Consider the following 20,735-nt stretch of genomic DNA (forward strand, 5'->3'; position numbering starts at 1 on the left):
ACTCCATTGTTTGAATTAGCATTTCCAGAAGAGCGCATGCATCGGCATCAATCATTGGTTTTAGTAAAATTATTCCCCAAAATACTTGATTAAATGAAAAACTACCAGAGCTGGCCAGAAATTTTTCAGTACAAAAAACAAAAATCAAATGTCAGTTGTACAGTCACTAAAGCAAACAGTGTGTATGAACTACAGTCTTGATCAGAATACACCTATCATCCCTGAATCAAACGAGTCTTTAGGCTTTTAAAACGCTACAGGGACGACATAATCGGAATTTTTGAAAAAAGTTTTGCTACTTTTTTTTGCTTTTGCAAAGAACATCAAAGACTTACGATTCAGTGTTCGATTTTTTTGTATTTACCTTTTTAACTTGTCAGGTATTTTTCAAATTTTCTTTCAAAATCATTGATTTTTTTTATTAGCAGATTGGTTATTTATGATTTTGTTTCGTTTTGGTCTTTAAAATTAGTTCTAAATTTGGTTTTCTTTCAGTTTGAATTCGTAAACAGGCCTTCACTGTGACAATATTCAGCATAATATTACATAGTGAATGTTCAGACAGAATTTTATTGTACTATAGCCATAATTTCTCTTCATCACAATTTTTTACGGTTTACGACATATTCTTTTAGATCCAAATATTCTTAAGAACTTCATCTCATGTCAGTTGCTGCCTGTACGGAACTCATCTAAGATTTAAACTGGACAGATTTATAATTCGATATACATTTAAAAAATTTGCACCACACAACTGCCTATTTTCGCCAAATAAATCCATCATTTCTCTTGGCTTCAATAATTGGATCTTGTTAACTATTTTAATAAGCAACTATTAACTTAATTATTAAATGTGCTAACTTTTGATTTTTAGATGTAAATTTATTCTAAGCGATGTAATACATCTTCAAAATCTTGTATCTGAATGTTTAGACATCAGTGAATGAACTGATGACATCAGTTGCAATGAACTGATGTAATGGAAAGATTACATTTTTTCAATTCTTATGTAAGAAATGTACGTCATTCAAAGAAAGAATTCATCAGCTTTGGAATAATTTTTTGGATGCTACAGAGAGCTGGGGTAAGAATTGAGGTAAAATTTTCAAATACCAGATGTTTCTTAGGAATGAACAACTCGCATGAAACTGTAAAAGAAATTCCAATTTTAACTCATTCACTGCTACTGTTGGATTTAGCAAAGTTTTTACTTCTGCTTTTCACGAACCAAAAGTACACATACAAAAGGTTCATAGAGTGTCGAAAAAAAATAATCTTAATTATTCTTTTTATTTTTATAACTGAACCAAACGATGTACTGAACCAAACTTCAGAATGATTGAGCAATGTGTTTTCCTAAATGGGAAAATAAGATCTTCCGAAAAAAGGATAGGTAAAAGGTTTTGCTGTTTTATGCTTCATAATTGTACTCGTCAAACTTCAGTTTCAACGTGTCTTTAGTTTCTCATGTATATAAAGCAGAAGGAATGCATTGAACGAACCATTATTTCAGTCTATATTTCGTTTTCTCAGATGCAATAAATATTTGTATTTCAATATTTTTTCATCCAGAAAATTACCAGAAACAAAATTGCGTTGTTTTCTTCCTTTTCTTTAAGGACCGGTGTGCCTCCTTAACATTACCTTTCCAGTCGATCATGGTTGCTATGCAAAAAATGCGTCTTCAAATTAGACATCTTCACGCAAATCGCCACATCGCTGTGGCTTCCGTTGAGTTTATTCCCATTGTATTATTTTTTGTTTACATTAATCACATGATTTAAAAGTGGGTGTCGAGCATGAGAATGAATGCACAATAAAAAATTTATGAAGTGAAACCTTTTTACGATTGATACATTTACCAAAGACGTTGCATCCTATGATAATAGTGTTGCAAGGCAATTTTGTTTACATAACACTTTTAGATCTTCCTGCGACTGTATGGTATTTTTTTTTATTTTGAAATAGTCAATATTATTTAAGTACTAAATATATACATGAATAACACTGGGATCATAAGAATCGAAAATTCGTCAGCTTTTGTGGGTTTCTCAAAACCATCGCAAACCTTTCTTGTGAGTTCGAGAGAGAGTTTCCTCTCTAGAGTTAATTTTTTCCAATAATAATTCCCATAAATTTCTTCAAATTGTGCTTTTGAATTCTCAGTTTTTAATTAAGATATTCGAATACTTTTTCAAATAGTTATTCCTTTAATTACATGAATTCAGATAAATTTATTACTAGAACTACTAATACCGCTGCTAAACGTCGTAGACAAAAAAACAGCAGAGAAAAATTAACATATATATATATCGGTTTTTAAATTCAAATCCCTGCCATGTTAAATTGTTCAAACCCGAGTTCTGTTCAGTTAGATTTGCTTTATTTTTAAACTGAATAGGAAAAGAAGAAAAAAATACGCTGGTGATATAAGAAACAAGATCTCTATAAACAGTTGCAGAAAGAATAACACGTCTCTTCCTAAGCAACTCTAAAGTTACTTTAAGAGATGCTACTTTGCGTATTGCATATATACATTAATATTATAAAATTCAAAATAAAATAGAGTATTATGTATCAATTGTATAAGAAAAATAATTACATTAAGCTGTTATATTCATTCGATTCCTTCCTAAATTTTGAGTGTTGGAGAGAAAACGTTTGATCCTAAACCGTGAGTAAAATTCACGGCTATTAATAAGCAATCGTATTTATTTTTCAATACAAATCTGAAATAATTTAAAAAATATTTTAAATATCAAATTTAAAATATAAATATTTTAAACGATCAAAAAATTTACATGCAGCGTAACTATAACATGAAATTCATTAAAGGATCAACACTTTACAGGCTAATTTTTCCCCCCCAATAGAAAGAAAATTTATCCTCCCAATGAAATTAAATGAGAAAAGTTCACATTTTCAATTCAACCAAGGCGAAATTCAAGTCAAGTGAGGGTTCCGCAGAATGCATTATTTTCGATAATTCTCAGGTGACTGGACATTAGAAAAACATTCTTAACATATCTAGCAGTGAATGAGTTAAAAATGGTTCCAAATTCTGATCCAAGACTGTAGCCCAACGTCTTGTAAAAATACGAGATTCAAATTCGTTCTACCTATGTGTCATCTCAAATTTTCAGCCCTTCCCACTAGATAAAACGCGTTGCAGAAACAGAAGTTCATGCTTGACCAACACTTAGAAATCGATTTGTTCCTTCTCGAGGACTGTCGCGTCGAATGAATCGCTCCAACGGAACGAGAACAACAACAGAGCGACACGGGTAGGAGCGTCACACCGATTAGAGAAAGAATTTCCTTTTACTTACTCATGCGTAGTTAAATAACTGCGTTAAAAATACAAACTGCATTACATATCTTTTTAAATGAGATTCCACTACAAATAAATGTATTGACACTATTACAAAATAAACCTTTTGCATTCCGATGGCCACTGGGAAAAAATGCGAATACTAAAGCTACAGAAATGGAGCAAATCATTTTCGGAAATTTTTTTATACAATCATTTCCCGTGGATAGACATTTACAATCTTTTCCCTGTTTCTGATCAACTAGTCTTAAATCGAAAAATTTTAGGTCTGCTTGTACAATTACTAATTATACAAATGTAGTATAATAATTATTCAATTAATTTGGGTAGACTTTATGTTGTGTTTGAGTGTCTGTAAATTTACTATAGGTTTTTTTCCCCTCATTTGTGCATTTTTGTTATTTTCTGCTGAATTACTGCTTATTTTGAAGCTACATTCCCTAAATGTTAGCTGATAATTCTGAGTAGGATTTTCATCGTGCACAAAAATATAACTTCAGATTTACATTAATTAATTTCTGACTTTACTGTCGTAACAAAATCCTACAATAAGAGTCGTTTTGATAAGAGGGTTATAATTAACCGTTCTTCATTCATTTAAGGATTCATTCGATTAAGCCATGCAAAACATTTTTGAAATCAAATTATTTCTTCACTAGCGAATCAAGTTCTTTATTTTTGCGAATTTTCCCATATTTATTAACATATTATTGTGATATTTTCCTTCTACGTATAGAGAGACATCTCAGTCATTTCTTTAAATCATGTTTATTTCCCCCCTTTCATAGCTTATACAAATAATTTAACGATAAAATTGCCAGCAAAAAATTATATACCGTTTACATTAGATGATAATAGTTGAGATTTCTTAGTATTCTATTTAGATTACAGAGTTAAAAATTTTAGTTTAAGTGAGTAAGCCTTGGAAAATTTGAATATTTTTTAACGAAGTTTAACATCTACAAATGATTTATTTGCTGTTTATAAATTTTATTTTATAAGCTCAAAATATCATTCAGGCACAAGTGGTACTTGAGAAAATGATTAATTCTACTGTTTTAATTCGGTTTACTAAAAAAACTCGCAACTTCTTTGAAATAACTAATGCATGGCATTTTCTTAGCCTGCACTCCGATCAAAAGGATAACTTTTGAAACTTGCAAAATTTTACAAACAAGGAAAATAAGAGATTTCTTAAAGCTTATGCAAAACGGATCCACATTTTTCAAAAAGAATATGTTGAAAAGAATTTTAAACAGTTCTCAAACTCGACTATTATTTTCAGTAATAGAGATTTAAACATGAAATTTTTACATTTAAATTTCTTTTTTCATTTTAACAAAAGAGAAAGGATTCAGTCATTTAAAAGGCAAAGCAGATTAAGATACATTCATTCGTTCGTTTTTTGAAGAAAACAGGGTCCAAAAATTAAAAGCAAGCGCTGATATATTTATAATTCACAATATTATTTACAGATTAAAATTTTTAAATTGTTAAGGTCATATCTGTATGGAACTTGATATCCTAAAAACCGTTGGAATGAAAATTTTCAAACCATTTCTAAACTTTTGATTAAGTCTTCGAAAAATTCGAAAAAATATTTAGTCAGTGATGCAATTGTTTTGGTAGGTGTTATCGTCGCTCCTTATTTGGGATAATTTTACAAAACAAAAACAGCTAGCATTTTTAAGGTATCAACACAATTCCTTTATTACTTAAATTTCGAAAAGGTTTGAAAATGTTCTTTTAATTAATGAAATATCAATTAAAAGATTTTCAATGAAAAAATTTTATGTGAAATGTCAAGACAAAGACGATAAATCGGATGTTTCAAATAAATCAATTTATAAGATATTTCAAAATCTGAGAGTCAAATTCGTTAATTAAATCAAAATTAAAGACACTGCGGATACAACTAAAAATTTCAAAGTCAATATTTGGAATAGCTCTTTACATTACAGCACTGTTTCCAGCAAAAAATTTTGCGATTAAAATTTTTGCAGTGTTTTTTTTTATTCCATGTCTTTCTGAAAACAGCCGACCTGTTTCAAGACTTTCGTTATTTTTTTTAATAGCTTACAATTATTTCACTGCTTTTAAAAGAATAAATTTAATATAAAGGAGAATGACTTTGTAAATTCGTCGACTAGAAAAATGTTATCAAATAAAAAGTTTTTAATTTTTGCTTAACAATTACTAATTATATTGATATAGTAACAATTATTAAATTGCTACTTTCCGATTTAAACATGCTTGTTTATTATAGAGAAAAACATTTTATATAAACCGGTTTTATAAAATTTGTGTTTAAACCTTTAAAGTTCTCAATTTCAATTTTTCGAAATCGTCTCCACTAAAATGTCAAAAATCGTAGCAGTAAAAAGTTTTAAGAATAAAAATGGAGCATTCGAATTTTGACCGATTGAAATTTTACAAAAAAAAAATAAATTCTCGGCTTCCAAAATCAAATCTAATTTTAATAAAGATTTTATAAGAATTTTAAAAAAATGTACAGCAAAATTAAATATTAACGGAAAACTTTCTAAAAAGGACTATTTTTTTAAAAGTTCTTAATCTTAATTTTCTAAATATGAAAAATATTTGAAAATATTAGTTATTGCACAATTTAGATGCAATTATTGCAAAACAAAGCAAATTTGATCCAAACTATCATCCAAAAGAATTTTTTCCTTAAACGAGGTAACATTGTAGTTTTCACCTAATTTAAGAGCTAAATATTTTTAAAAGCATCAAATCCGTATACGCAGTCTTTTAAACCGCAACTATCTATTCCTGATGCGAAAGTATGGTAAACGTTTTGATCTTGAAACTTCGGCTAAACATACAGCCTAGAAAGTGCTTTAAATTAATGATTTTACTATCTTTGTAGATTGATACATATCACCTTGTAATTATTTTAATAAAGCCAACTTTTATGAAAAATCAATGAATATAACTGAGTGTAACTATGAATTTGACAATAATGAATACTCATTTACGAATTGAGGACTAAATTTTTCCTGCATATGCAAAGGAAAGAGACAATAACTGAATAAAATTAATATTAATTAAAAATATTGTATATAATATTTAACTCTTTTTGAAAAAAATATTGAAGAATACGATAGGATAAACAGTTTTCATTTTAGTATTCCATTGGTCATTTTAAACAAACATAAAACAATTCAAACGGCAAAATATTTTTTCCAGCTAACATTCAGCAGCAATTCATCGTTAAATACAACTGAAAAAGTACTCAAGTGAATGGTTTATATTGATACAAGTATATATGCGTTTAAAAAAATTTTTGGATGTTTCATCTTTGCTGATGGCATAGAGCAATTAAATATCGATAAAAATGTACGACTTCATTCTATTACATTTCTGATCAAATTAGCTCAATTTTCACGAAAGAGGCTAAACAAAAACTAGGAAAAACGCTTGGGATCTTGGTAAGCTCAACAGCAAAATTATTACCGACTAAAACTCTTGAACCTTCAATGATAAAATAGTTACTTAATGGACTTTCTAGGTTATTTAAATAGAAAAAAAAGGAAAGCAGCAATTCAATCACAGCAATTAAACAGTCCTCAAAGAAATGACCGAAAAAAAAAATTCGTACCTATTGCCGATAACCGAGTTGTTTATTGCTCGAAAGATATTTTTGAAAAATATAAATTGGGACAATTTAGAGAGAAGACGCCTATGATTGTCCTGAATTCTATCTTAAGATTGTATATGCATCTATTATTTGTTCCTATATTTAATAAGAAGCCTGAATTGTCCTTTTATTATAAAATAGTGCTCATTATCCAAAAATGACCAGGCGTAATTGTTTTTTTTAAAGTTAATTTAGAAAATCCTCTTTTCAAGTTTTTCCAGTTTAATAATCACTGTAAATGAATATTAAAAAGATTTTACGCAAAATGCATCTTATTTTTAAGTAGAAACTAGTTTATTTTTATCTGATCTTTTTATTATTAACAGGAGATTCCTCGAACACCAAATTCACTCATTCATTAGTGTTTAGAAAATGTGATTTTAACGATGTCCTTTATATATGATCTTCACATATAAATTAACTTTAAAATTTAATATCTGAAACTTTTTAATATGACTCATTCCAGTGACGAATTTAACCTTTTGTGTCCCTAAGCATGGGCGTTCTAACTCAGTAAATTACCTTTACCTCATATTTTTAGCTTAGAATATTAATGCTTTAATTTAGGTTACATTTTTATTTTAGCAGCTTTGTGAAGGTATCCTTATTTTTAATTATTTATAGTAAACCACGACTGCGCGGTCTTGACGTTTGTATTATTTAAGCGGAGGCTCAGTTTTAGTAAATTTATCCAAGATTTATGTGAACGTAAGGAAACGGATAAGAATTGACTATTTGTATTTGATACACTATCAATATATTTTAATAGTTCATGGAATTTCTATCAAATTCGTAAAAAAAAAAAAAGAACGTTTCTAATTGATCAGCTTACAGTCTAATGCAATAGTTTAACCTCTATTCAAAAAATAGAAATAAATTATTCCAAAATATACCAATTTTAATAATGCACTATTATTCAACCCAATATCAAAAGACCGAGACTCGAAGGAAACTTAATCAATTCGAACCGAAATTAAACAGAATACCGAGAAATACCCGACTTCACAAAAGAAAATGTGTGTGAAATCTATGAATGTCTTGGTAAAGAATATAAATGCTTAAATAGCATGAATTTGCTTTATCACCAATGACGGTTAAGGGGAAAAAAATGCGCCAGATGAAAGGCAATCCGGGAATTCTACAATATAAAGAAAAATAATGAATATAATGTATTTTAGAGGACTGGGTTTGGTAGATAGTATTTTTACTTTAGTAGATAGTATTTTTTTTAAACTAAGGGAATTCTAATCTGAAGGACGCTTATTTATCACAATGGCCATAGAAATGCAAAAGGCATATATCCACAATTAAAGCTGTAATTCAAAATACTCACATGACGGTATAAACTGCTTTCATACAGTCTAGGAAGCTTACACAGTATGCAACTACTTACCTTCATCAATGTTCTTTTACATAAAATTTTGTAATTATTCACACTTCATGATTAAAATTCACTGTCAAATAAAAGCATATTTACAACAGGACAATTGAAAATAATTGGTACATTATAACTAGTACCGAAATTTTGCGAGACTAAAATCATACTAAGAAACGATCAAGTTATGTAAAAAACTATGTTGCGTCATTATGTCTCCTTAAACTTTTGAAAATAAATTTGTCGAAGATTAGATTTAAATTGATTATTCTATCTTAAAATAACGCATAATTACAGAAAGTGATAGAGAACAGTCTAGAATAAATATTATCATTTGAAACTAGTGATCTAATGACATTTTTGAATCGTCTAATCAAAAATTTTAGAAATACAAAATTACAAAATACACTAATAAACAAAAACCTATTGTTTTCAGTAAAATATCATCTAAGAATCTTGGCTAAAATAAATATAGAAACAATAGGAAAAGAATTAAAACTATTAAATAAGCAAATATAAATTATATTTAATATTTATATGATAATGTAAAAAAACAATAAAATTTTCATAATTAAAACAGAAGTAACAATGTTTTGAATATTTAGATGGATCATCCGCCATTTATTTCATATTCTCCGAAATTCCATTTAATAATAAATTCAGAAAGAATTTTGAAAAATGGGACACAATGATTTGCATTAAACAAGAGGAAAATTGTTACAAGTTTTACCAGGAAGCAAAATTTAAAAATATGCGTATATATTTTTGCTTATGCTTTTATTTCGTCTTTAGGTTCTTACAAAATCCGTCAATTTTTCCATGTGTCAGTTTAATCTATTGTAATCCAAAATAATGTTATTCTCCGTTTCGGAGTCAGATACTTTGATATTGTCTGACAACGACTTTCATAAATAGTAGAAATGGTTTCAAGCCAAGTAATCACTAAATGCTTATAAATTGGAACCAAATATCAAATTGATTTAAAAAATTCCACAAATTATCGAATTTTAAAAATATTATGTAGTTAACAGCAACAAAAATCGTACCAATCATTTTTTTACATTCTTGAATAAGAAGTAAGCAAAGAGAATTTATTGCAATCATTAAAAAGTTCATGCTCGAAATTCTGACGAATCCCCCACATTTCATCCTTCTAGTCCGATGAAATCCTTTTTGAACTCGTATAACTCAAAAATACTTAGAGCCAGATGAAAAAAAAAAAAAAAAATCGCGTGAAGTTTGTAAATCAAGTTTATTAATTTACATCAATTTCTATTCAAAATCCGTTAACGGAAGTTTGAGTACAAAGAAACAATTATAGAATTTAGAGAGTTCCATGTATCGAATCTGATACATGATTGGCGCCCTTACAGTGCAGATCCGTACTGGATTTCGACTGAACCCTGTTTAATGCTTGACCGTCTTTTGGTACATTCATTCTCACGCAAGAACTCAAAAACGCAATCTATATAAATTAAATTTGGTATATGACCTTGTAATTCTGTGTCAAAGTTTAGTTTAAAAAATTTAAATAAAAGCCATCTAAAATGCATACTCGGGTTTCTTCATTTTACGACGAAGCATAAAACGCCCTTAAACGAATCCTGGGAATAAAGACATTAAACACACATGGCATTTCTAACCTGTCCCAAGGTCTAGTATTAATGCGGTTTAAGGAGAGAAATCAACGCCACATATTACAGAATATGTGAAAATTTCAAGCACATAAGCCAATTAATCTATTGCATTCTTAATTCATTGTTAAATCATCCGATGATTATTGCAATTGGACCACATAATTATGACCCTAGAAAATCAATTAAAAATTTTGCACGCTACATAAACAAGACAATTTTATATTTAATAATAGAATACACCATATAAGGCCTTTTATAAGGCCATATTTCTAAATTTACAAATAACTTTCTGTCGGAATTGGACCTCCAACATGTTATCCTCCTATCCAAAGCTTTTTAGTGCAATTAGACAACGATTTCAGCAGACTCTTGCGTAAGAAAATTCCCCAAAAACAAAACCGATACCACCTTCTCATTTCTGTAGATACTAGTAAATGTTTTTTTATATAGTAACTACTTGAAATAATTTTTTTTTTATTAGTCAAGTGCACTTATATATTTGGCCAATCCTTCACAAAAAAAAAAATTGAAATTTGAATGAAACTTACATTGATGAAGAGATGAATGGATGAAATGATGAGTCGACAAAATGACGAGTCAAAATGATACCACTTGCCTGAAAGAATAAGTTTTATTAATAAAAAACACAAATGCAGTGACTGGGTATAAGTATTAAAAAAACATTTATAAAAATAAAACACATTAATAAAACTAAAGACATTTAAGAAGTGGCAGCTACTTTCAATACAATACTGAAGAAAAAATAACGAAGAAAAATGGATACAAATTGCTATGGATTAAGACATTTTTAACAACATGCAGTGGGCATATTTAGGCTTCTCGTTTCATAGTTTTAGACAAAAACAAATGATCAATTTAGTTTAACATTTTAACACTCATTTTTGCTTCACATTCTATGAAAATATAATTTTATGTTTATTTTAATTATGAAAACATTTGCAAATAAACGTTATTCAAGCAGATGCCCAGTTCTTTTCGAATATTAGAAAAACAAATTGAGCATAATGAAGCAAATAGAAAACACAGCAATTCTATTTGTGAAGGAATTAATAATTGTCATTTATGTTCTAAAGAATTCGTAATATTTAACTAATTTAGCAGCTAGGCAAATAAAATCGTTTTAATAAACCCCTTCAATGACGCATCTTATTTTCGCGTCGAATTACTGAATTTTAAATCCATAGATTTAAAATACAAAAATCGCCTAAAAATGCTTATGCAAAGTTTCTTATATTATTATAGGAATTAAAATAATTACTGTCCGAAGAAGGATATGCCTCATCTAATTAGTTAAATAAATTCGTACGCCAAGGGGCTAAATCTCATCTCAGTCCACCGGCCTAGATTGCTGCCTAATCCGGAATTCTACCACTAAATAGTGGATATTGGTTGGAATAGCATTTCGAACCTGCAGTCTTCCAGTCACATACTTAAAAATCATCCATAAATTGATTAATCTACTTTTACAAAACTATTCTATTTTCATTAAGTTTCAATTGCAGTCCTTTTCTTACCTTTTGCATTTACTTTAATGTAACATTTAAAACGATGGTAAATTTCAGTGTGATATTTTATCAAATTCCTTTACCATAAACCGGAATTAAAAAAAAAGAAAGTTTGGTAGTTATTATAAAATAACTGAAAAAGAACAAAAAAATGTCAACCTATAAAAGAAATAAAGTAAAGCATGACAAACAGGGTACAGGTTAGCTGCATGTCTAAGTTTTTAAAAATGATAAATTTCACGCTAACATAAAATCAAAAGTGGTTAACAGCGCGTTACAAAAAAAAAAAAAAAAAAAAAAAAAAAAAAAATCAAAAACTATATATATTATGCGTTTAATGATGCATCTAATTTTGTTTTTTTTCTATACTTAAAAGTAGTTTTTTTCAAATAACAGATTTTTATTTTCAAAAATGTAGGTTATTTAAATTGACACAGATGTATTGTGATTTTTTTTAACATTTTATATAAATACTTCCATAAATACTTAAAAACTTTCCAAAAACGTCCTTCTGTTTTAAAAAAAATTAAGTTAAACAAAATATTGACAAAAATTAAACAAAATATTGAAAAATATAATTAATTTTTAAAAGAATAAATTACCTAATGCAATCGCTTACAGGCGATTTTCTATTTTCGATAAAATTTCAGTCTTCTCTTTGCACAGAGGATTTCGGAGAATTTTTAAAAAATTATTTTTCGGATTTAGCCCAAACCTCATCTCTGAATAACGTTACTTGATCCAAGAATTATCCATATACTTACAGAAATCTGGTCTAAAATAATGCACATCAATTGTTACATACTGTGACAATACATGCTAAGACGAATAAAACACAATATCGGAGAATTTTATACGAATGTATCCATTTTAAGTACGAATATGAACGCTCGCGACTTGAAAGCGAAATAAACGTCAAAGATTTCACACTGCTCTTCAGATAAAGATTAAAATCTGCTGTTCCGAATAAAAAAAAAGTGGAAGAACATAGCAGGCAGTCAGCAAGCTTCAAGTGCCAGCCACTCCAATGAAATTGCATAACATATGAAAGGCAAAACAATTCCTAGCTAGACTGAAAAATTATCAGGGTAAAGTTCAACCTTGACTTCTGTATGACGCCCCTAAGCAATATCTAGTCATAACATCCCGTATACTTACAGAATACAGAATTCTGGATTGGGCAAAAGTAATGCATAAATACTCTTTTTAATACATAGTTTCGTTTGTATTTTTATGACTTAATCGTCCCCTATTTTTATTCATCTGAGAGAGGTTTGTATAAAGTAAATATAATTTTATGAAACTAATAATCGGCAGATCCCATCGCTATTTATCTCAGGCCGACTTCTTTTAAAAACAATTCGACAGGTGCAGATGAAAAAAAAAGGGGTTCCATTTGCAGAAGTTTTGCCTATTATTATTCATGAGATTCAAGCCAAACTTCCCGTCAAGAAATGTTACGATTAGTAGGCGTTGGTATTACTTTTGCCAATGCAGCTGCTGGAAGAGATTACAGAAAAGACTAAATAAATGAGGCAACTGCAGACTATTATTCTAAATAATTTCAACCATTTGGTCTTTTACATTAAACATCTATTTTGGAAATCTTCAAAGTTTTTAAGAAAATGTACAAACAGAATATTTCAGCTGATAGTAATGATTAAAAAAATTTACCGAATGAATCGAAATTTGATTTCAACCCTTAACTGGGGAGGTGAAATTTTAGGACTTAACTGGGGAGGTGCGGTCTATGAGACCGCATTTCATTTACACTAAAATTAAATTTTTTAATGAATGTATTAGTATGAAAAACTGCCAATATATTTTGCAGATATTTTTCTTGATATAAAGACATATTTTAGAAATTTTCCGAAATATATTATCAAAAACAGCAAATGCGTTGGAACATACATTTTCTTCTCAAATTACATGTTACAATAAATAATATTCTTGAAAAAGCATATAACTTTTCACTTTTTAAATTATATTTATTTTTACAGTATATGGAAGAAGACAATATAATGCAAAATTCAACAATTATATGAAAAATAAAAATGACAATGGGTAAAATTGGCCCTTTTTTTTATCGGTTTGTATGACTTTCATAACACGGTTTTCTAGGGCATTTTAAATATACAGGTTAAGAACTAGTATAAAAATCAACCTATAAATTCTGTATATATATCTCTTGGTATATTTTATAAATTTTGAAAATACATTGCCACTAGAAAATTTAATTATGTTTGAACATACATATCAAAATCAGTTCAATGCAAACTTTTATCGAAAAACTCTTCTGTACAATTATCCTTATCACTAAAATCACTTTATTCTTCATTTAAAAGTGTCTGGAGTACTGCTTCATAATAAGATCAGTAAACTGGATGATATTTCGGGGCCCAAGTTTTAGCGCCAACTGCTAAGCCTTGTTTATCACTGGGACACTAACAGGGAGATGCGGTCTTAGAGACCACGCTCGAAGAAATAAATAACTGAATTATTTTAAAAAGCATCTGCTGAAATCGGTTCAAAAAGTGTACGTGTATTCAAGGTCATAAAACAGGAAGCTACAGGGTCAATACATTCAACTGAGCTAAAAATAGAATAGGGGTGACAGAAAATCCATCGCTAGCGGTCTCACAGACCGCACTTCCCCATTTAAGGGTTAAAAAAACGCAGTTATTTACTGAAGTATTTAATCTCAATTGCATTGGTAAATAGGCAATCATACTCTGTGTATAATGAAAATTGAGAAAGGGAATTCATTAAACTTAATGCTTTAAATGCGACATTTCAATAAATTGCTTACTTATAATGTATGCGAATAAGGGGTAATATTCAAATGTAGGACAAAAAGAAAGTTGTAATGCAATAAATAAAATCAAGTTATTGAGCTTTTATTTTTAAATTTTAATTCGAAACGAAGTAATTTTACCTATAATATTTATGAATTAATAAAATCTGCTTATACAACAAATGCCTTTATTTAATCAAATTCGTGGGGCTGTTTACATGTCTCATTTCATCTACATCTAAATTCTACTTGACATATTTCGATGCACTACTCCACTAAAACGAAGCTTTTTAGAAGTCCACTGAGAAATTACTTTCAAAAACAAATATTGTAAAAAAAATTTGAATAATTTGCTCCAGAAAACAAGTCGCTGTAAAAGTGAATTTTAGTGTGTCCCTTGCTGCCCCAACAATACCAAGTCGCCAATAAATATGGCGAAAAAAATAAACAAATACTTCCGCGGAACAGTTATGGTTACCATTTCCCGCCATATAATTAGGACTTTTTACTGATAAGTATCTTTTCCAGACTGCCCGGTGCCTTCCACAGATCTGTAGAAGGCATCGGGCAAAATTTTAACTTAAAAAACATCCTACGGCTTCCGCTAGCAGCGGGAGCGGGAACCTAGTAAGCTTCACTAGCACATTGAACATAAGGACTGTGAGGATAACAGGAACAGTACATAACCAAAAGAAAAGAATGGAGAAAAAAGCAATCGGAACATTCTCCTTACAAAATTTCAAACAAACATCCTTTTCCCAACTTCATCAACTCGTAAAAATATATTCCACTCACCCTTCATCCATTCTGCCTGTTCGATATCAAACCATTCTCCATATAAAATTTCAAACAAGCATCCTTTCCGAATTTCATCAAATCTTAATTATATATATATCGCTCCCCTTCATGCATTCTGCAGGTTCGAAATACTGTCTTCCATCCCATTTACTTGACATCCATTCTTGCACAATTGCCATCATAAATTATGAAGGGAACCAACCGTTAGAACACCAAAAGAATTACTAGAATTGCGAAGTATTCCATTGCAGCTGTCTTTTAAAGTGAGAATGCAGACGATTTCATAAAATAGGAATTCAGACGATTTTTTAAAGCGCATACTGACAATTAAAAATTGCAAAAGAATAAATATTTTCTATTCGTATTCACATTAAAAAAATAATATAACTTAATTATAAGCTTAACTTTATTAAACTTTTAATTATAATAAAAAACAAAATTAAAATCGCTAATCTATATTTTTTTAATATTTTTAATTTAACATTTTTCAAAATATAGTAGTTCATGTACAACTCAACCATTGCAAAAAGTAATAAAAACAGCATTAGGGTTGCTAGAAGAGCTTTCCAATGGGTTGTCATATGGGCGACAAACTCAGGGGCACACTATTCTTCACTACATCCCATGTCGCAAAATTGCAAGAATATTAAAGGTTCAAATATCATTTCTAGTGACAACGTAAAACTCGCGTACAACATCCTTTTAAGATTCTGAATAAAAACTTTAAAATAAAGTCATTCAGTTTCATATGAATCATTTCATTGCAGATTGTTTTAAATATCTGGTCATTTAAAGAGGTCAAGTATAAACATGCATTTGATTCATTCATATCAATCAATAGTAGAAGTTGATTCTAAAAGCTAAGTAAGTTTCAAGTCATTTTTGTAACTTGTAAATCGAAATAAAAGTAAATTACTAAAACGACTATCTACTTAAGTTGTAAAATTTACATCACTATCCAATAAAATAATTTTTCGTAAGAGACGTTGTATGCAATAGATTTTGCAGTTAATGGTCGTTGGTTTATATAGCCACGAAAAATGGTATTCTAACCCTTAATATTTTTCAATTTTGCGACCTACAGATATTTGACTAAAAGTGATCCCATTAACAGAGAAGAAAAATGAGATTTTCTTGTCATAAAATATCTGTATAAGGTAAAACAGCAAATATCAATAAATTGTCGGCATGCAAAAAATGTTACAAATTTACAAGAACATTTTATACTGTAATAGAGATGGCCTTTTCCCTTCTACAATTATTTTAGCTGTATACCGATGACACGAGTAAAGTTTGTTATGCAAATATATAGTTTATTCATCACGAATATGTTATCTTTTTTGGTGGAAATTCTTAGAAACCTTTGAATTGTAATTGACATATAATTATATGCTACATTTGCACATATATATATGCAAGCGATTGCTTTAGACATACTGATTATCTTTCATATCATTACACTTTAATTATTCATTTTTATTAACCAACAGAAAAATGATTCATCCAGCCGATTGTACTGAAATCTACAGAAATGTATTTTGAGAAATTCTAATGAATTACAAATCTTTAGTGAATAATTTCATAATGTTCTAAATTAAACTACTTAGCCTACCTACTACTTTTTGGTATTCCATCTCACTGCAAATTTTTCAATTCAATATACTTACATAACAATCTAAACAAATATGTTTTTGGTATTCTAAAGGTGCTATAAAACTCAATTTCAATTCCATTCCAAAATACAATAAGGGCGGGGGGGGACAGAAAAAGAAAATGTATAATTCACCAAGTTCAAATACATATACAGATTAATTGGTCTGTATATTTTTATACACTGACATTACACAGGCAAAAACTAAAAAAAAAAAAATCATAGGATATTGAGATCTGGCAACAAATACTAAGAAATAAAATAAGTATGACTAATTGAACAATAAAACGAATGATAAACAAAATATTTTGAATTATTATATAAAAGAAAAAAAACATTACGAAAAAGAAATTCGCGAATTCCATTCAAATGTGCCGTCAGAGACCAAAATGCATTTCACAACGCCAAAATTTAATTTTTAATAAAATATATCATATTTTATCATTTAACACACTAATATACGAGTATAAATATTAAATGCACTAATATTTGCCGTAAGAGAAACTCCAATGCGAATCATCCGAGTGCTTTTTTTTTCCAAAAAAATAACAATAGTCTGACGCACAATTTTCAGGTTATTTTAATTTCGTAGGACAAATTACACAAACCTTAAAAGTGTAATTGTATCCCGATGGCATATATTTTTTTTTAAAAACTAAACAGCAAAAAATTTAACTCATTTTTATAAAATAAGAAAAACGATAACCAAGAAATCACATCTGAAAATAATTGATAAAAACAGCCATTCACTCATTATTGAATTGTACTCGTTTTATTTTTCATCTGATGTACTCGGATACGAAAATTTGCATTAAATGAAATTTAATGATTATCGTCAATAACAAGAGCAATCCGTTTTAATCATAGCATGCTCTCGAATATGAAAGTATAATGCGTATCAGAAAAGGTGACAAAGTAAAACCACACATCACGACTTCAGGATTTTTCACAATTGATAAATTAACAGAAAATTATGTGACAATTTAATGAAAAATAAATGACAATACATTTCACTATCATTGAAGATTCAAAGAGTACCATTTAAAAAAAATTCCATATTTTTATTTTTCAAAACATAAGTGAGACATTTTAAAAGAGCTTAACACGATTCTTGGTACATTAATTTTATATAAATCGCAAATAATCAGCACATCATGTCAAGATTTTAAAATTAATTACTAATGTCATGCATATAAATACAATAAAATAAATGCATGAATAAAATTGGATAATTTTCTTCCCTAACGATAAACATTTCATTTCAAATTCCGATTATTTCCAATGATTATAAAATTACTACATTTAAATTAATTTTGTTACATTTAATTTTTAATAATCAAAGTAATCAAACATGGGTTTTAAACACAATAAACTTAATGTCTTTCCTTGAAAGACGTACAGTCGTTCTTTACTGTCCATGCAAGAATAACTTCAATTTTCTCCAATACCTATTAATTACACATTTTTAGTCTTAAATTACATCTAGCAATAAAAATTGCATTCAGTTATAAAAATTATTAAATAATCAATACATCAAACACTTCTGTATCCGATACTTATTAAAAAAATCGCAAAATTAAGAAGCGTTATAGCAACCATCAAAGAACTAAGACAAGAAAAATGTTAAAACTTACCAAATACGCATGCAAGAGAACGTCAAGATGGCCGGTAATTTAGAAGTTCGAAGATGCCATTTTTTCTTTTCTTTGTCCAATATTTTAGCAAATCCACAGAAGATTAAATTAATCTTGATGTCTCTTGATTGTTTCAATTGATAATTAAAGACCTATTTCTTGCATTCCTTGGGAGATCAAAAAAACTTGAACAGAAAAAAATTGCATAGCATTTCCAAATTTGAAATTGAATCGGAATACACGAAACGAACAGAATATCTGCGACATTTCTCCCACCACCACAACATAACAAAATGATTAAAAATGCGAAAGCAAAGTGTAATGCGCAGACAATATGTTAATCAGAATTTTGACGTCATAGTTTCCAGAAACTTCTCTCAAATTCAGCAAATGGTTTTCAAAGATGATAAAGCATAATGAAATCTGCATCACATATTATCCAATCGGGAACGAGTAATGTTTTCAAAGAATATTTTCTAATATCCGTCTGGTTTTTTTGCATAAATGTTTTTTTAATCAAATTAAATGTTTATCACCTATTTGAATGTAGAACAAACTTCTGAGCTACATTCTCGTCGGTTTGGCGAAATTTTTTTTCAAAAACGTGGCCAAAATATCTTTCTGCATTTCATTTTATGAAGAATTTTTGTGTTTGATAAAAAATCGTTTTCAAGTTCACGATATTTTAAACTTAATTAGGAAATATAATGCAATCTAATAATTATTAAAATTTAATAAAAACACAACATTTTAGTTCAGATCAAATTCATATGCTAGACAAAAAAATAAAGAAAGAAAGGAAATTCGGGATTAATAGCTGAATTTTTTTTTTCTTGACTACGCAATAGAATTTTGTATAACAAGAATTTGCTATATTTCTTATTAAAATAAGGGAGTTTATCTTTGTATCACTTAATTACTAATCATCTTTCAACTTTACATAAAATTCATTGAATTTTCAGATGTGAATAAATATCAAAATAATATATCAGACCGATTGAGCCTAATTTAATATTTTAACCTTGCCTCGTAGTTTGCGATTGCATATGCTAATCTTATAAATAGCTCAGTTATGAAATTAATTCGGGATGTGAAAGCAAAGAAAGTCGATACGAGGGGTGCTTTTTTAACTTGTGGCGGATTGGTATGAGTGACGGATTAGTATGAGAACCTGGGACCTTGTGGTTCGCAGTCTGTTGAAATCACGTCCGGGTCACCAATGTGGCGGATTGGTATGAGTGAGGGTAGAACCTGGAACCTTGTGGTTCGCAGTCCAGTAACATGACCATGATACAAAAGCAATTGCTCATGCAACGTAGTTGTTAACTGGCTTATAAACTTTCACCACAAACTGAGATCGGTTAATAAGAATAACACCTATACAAATAATCCTTCCAAATCATAACGATGTTAAAACAACAGTCCGATTTTCCATGTTGAAAAATGCGATTTAAAAATAATTTTCATACGAGTTTGGGCCACATTATATATATTAACAGGAGTCAGATGTCTGAAAGCTTTAAAGAGTGCGTGAGATGCACAGAATGGATTATTATGAATATTTTCAATTTAACTTACTATGCAATTTCTTTTTTTACTTTCTCATATAAGGCGCATAAAAAAAGGAATGCTGAAATATTGCCAAAAAATTCGCCTACGAGATTTTGACGAATCACCACCACATTTTCAATCTAACCGAGTTTGAGTTCAGTTCAGCTCAGTTATATTAACGTCCCGTTTAAAGCAACGCTAGGGCTATTTTGGGACGGACCTCGTAAATTTGAGCCTCAGTCAGATGACGAGGACGACACTTGAGCTAGCACCCCCTTCTCCACACCATGCCACACCAGCGGGAGGACGTTTGGTCATGACGAATTTAACGTGCAACAGATCCCCTTACACGACGGTTCTTCGGTGGAATCGGGACACAAACCTGAAACCCTCCGGTTCCGAAGCCGAGACCTTACTACCAGGCCACCGTGCCCCTTCCCCGAGTTTGAAAAACATAAATTCGAAATTATGTTTGTCTGTATATCTACAAATACAATAATTAAAAAAACATTTTAAACTAGATGGATGAAATTTGTTATTTGGTCTTTACACCAAATTTGTAGATTATTTTTTATCAAATTTTAAGCGAAATACATTTTTAGGGAATTTTTCTGCCTACTTGCCTGCATATTTACAAAACGCAGCGAGTGGGAAAAGTAAAATTTGTATACAATCTCACAAATTTATACACAAGCTGAACTGTAAATTGATATAAAATTTAGAAACAAATCTGAACAAGTTTGACCGTCTGTAGACCAGCAAATCCGCATGCATGTA

The 20,735-nt window shown here is 29.3% G+C and overlaps 1 long non-coding RNA gene across 1 annotated transcript in view; it reads right to left on the minus strand.

The window, feature by feature from the left end:
- Positions 1-18,677, minus strand: part of LOC129969148 (uncharacterized) — a 150,655-nt gene extending 131,978 nt beyond the window's left edge. Inside the window, exons 1-2 of the long non-coding RNA XR_008784468.1 lie at positions 18,408-18,677; positions 10,553-10,620 (exon numbers count right to left, since the gene is read on the minus strand). This is a non-coding gene — a long non-coding RNA (uncharacterized LOC129969148). The remainder of the gene's footprint in view (positions 1-10,552; positions 10,621-18,407) is intronic.
- Positions 18,678-20,735: the final 2,058 nt, after the last annotated feature.

This window comes from Argiope bruennichi, chromosome 5 (assembly GCF_947563725.1).
Source record: "Argiope bruennichi chromosome 5, qqArgBrue1.1, whole genome shotgun sequence".
NCBI lineage: Eukaryota > Metazoa > Arthropoda > Arachnida > Araneae > Araneidae > Argiope > Argiope bruennichi.